Source organism: Carlito syrichta, unplaced genomic scaffold, assembly GCF_000164805.1.
Source record: "Carlito syrichta isolate Samal-C Ts95f unplaced genomic scaffold, Tarsius_syrichta-2.0.1 Scaffold263506, whole genome shotgun sequence".
Taxonomy (NCBI): Eukaryota; Metazoa; Chordata; class Mammalia; order Primates; family Tarsiidae; genus Carlito; species Carlito syrichta.
The window spans coordinates 325,087-326,958 of NW_007207602.1; positions in this window are offsets into that span (position 1 = coordinate 325,087).

Here is a 1,872-nt window from a genome sequence, read left to right on the forward strand (position 1 = left end):
GTGCTACCATGCCTGGCTGATTTTTTTATTTATTGTAGAGATGAGGTCTCGTTGCCCAGGTGGGTCTCTAACCCACGGGCTCAGGCAATCCACTCACCTCAGCCTCCCAAAGGCGCGGGATTACAGGCTGAGCCACCGAGCCCGGCTTCATTTTTAAATGTTCTTAATTTTGCCCCTTTCTGCATTTTAGAGCACAGTTTTTAAAATTTTAGTTCATCATAGAAATTTCTATGTAGTCACAGTGACTTTATTAAATACTTTTTCCCTTTCTCTCATTGGGATTTTTTATAGTTGGAAAGTAACAGTTTTATTTTTAAGAATCCACCCTTCTTGTATGCCAAATCTCCCAAGGCTTTACTTTTACACCTGAGAAAGAAGAGTTAGGATTCAGCAGTCATCACAAAGATAGCAGACAAGAGATCTTTAAAACTCAGAAAGTGTTATAGTCAAATTGGGATATATCAGTATGCTACAGGTTCATATTCATGGAGTACTGAAATTTCTGAAGGAATATTACCACTAGAGGCAAAGGCAAAATGTTCACATCTAGACATAAGTTAATCCCCATTATAATAATTAGCTACAACTGAGCCAAATATGAAGTATCTTTCTCAACAATATTAAGTTAGCAAATAAAACTTTAAGGCAGACATCTAGTATAAAAACCTAAAATATTAGACTGGTATTCTGTATTTTCTTTTTTCTCTCTTTCTTGGTCTCTTTTTCTCTCTGTGTGTGCTCATGCACACACACACACACACACACACACACACACACACACACATACACACACACACACACACACACACACACATATTTTTGTTTTTTGTAAAAATTCCCCAAGAGTTAAAAGGTTGGAAAACAACTTGTAATGCTATCCAATCCATCTGTCTACCATTAAGGAGTTTTTAAATGGATCATCCTAGATCATGAAGAAAATTCCAGACTTTCTTTGTAATCTACCTCAATATTCACATCTTAAATTAAAAGCATTGTTACCAAGCAACACTTTCTGGAGTATAACAAATAAATATTAGTCTGATTCACAGGCTAGAATATTAAAAGTGCACGCTTTCCTTTAGTTGGTACAAATATTGACTAATGGTTAATAGGTTATTTCTATATTTCATTTAACAAAGGTAATAGAAGCGAATAATTACTTAATGCATTTGCAATAGTGTTATTGAAATATAATTTAAACACAAAACTGTAAATACTTAATGAATACAATTTGAGGAGTCTGGATACACACACACACACACACACACACACACACACACACCCATGAGGCTACCAACACAATCCAGGTGACAAACATCCATCACCAGCAAAAGTTACTGCATGCTCCTTTGAAAAAAGTTTTAATCCTTGATTTTATCTTTTAAAAACTAAAAAACAAATTTTATTAAGCCCATAAATCATTCAACAAGCATGTCATAAAGGTTTATTGAAAATAATTCTTCCACAAACCACCGAACTATAAAAAAAGGGGTCAGTCACAAAGGACAGAATTCTGTGGCAGCAGCCAGATCAGAGTTGGGCAGGAAGAGAATGTGTGCATGTTTTATCACCTAATCATCAAAGACACACAAGACTATATGCTGAGACTCTTGTTTTAGACAAAATTTCCATTCTTTTTCATGGGTCCACGGCCACTGTCATTATGTGATCAGTGGTCAACCTCTCCAAAGAGAGAAACAAAATCGTTGAAGCAATTTGAGCAGCATCAAAACTCAGCTAACAGAGTAAACAATCTATCAAAAGAAAGCATTAAGTAACTGGCACACCTGGGGGAGAACTCCGAAAGCACAATAGCCCTCCCTTCATGGGGCAAATTAAGAGACTAAATTCTATGTTCAGTGTTTCCTACCA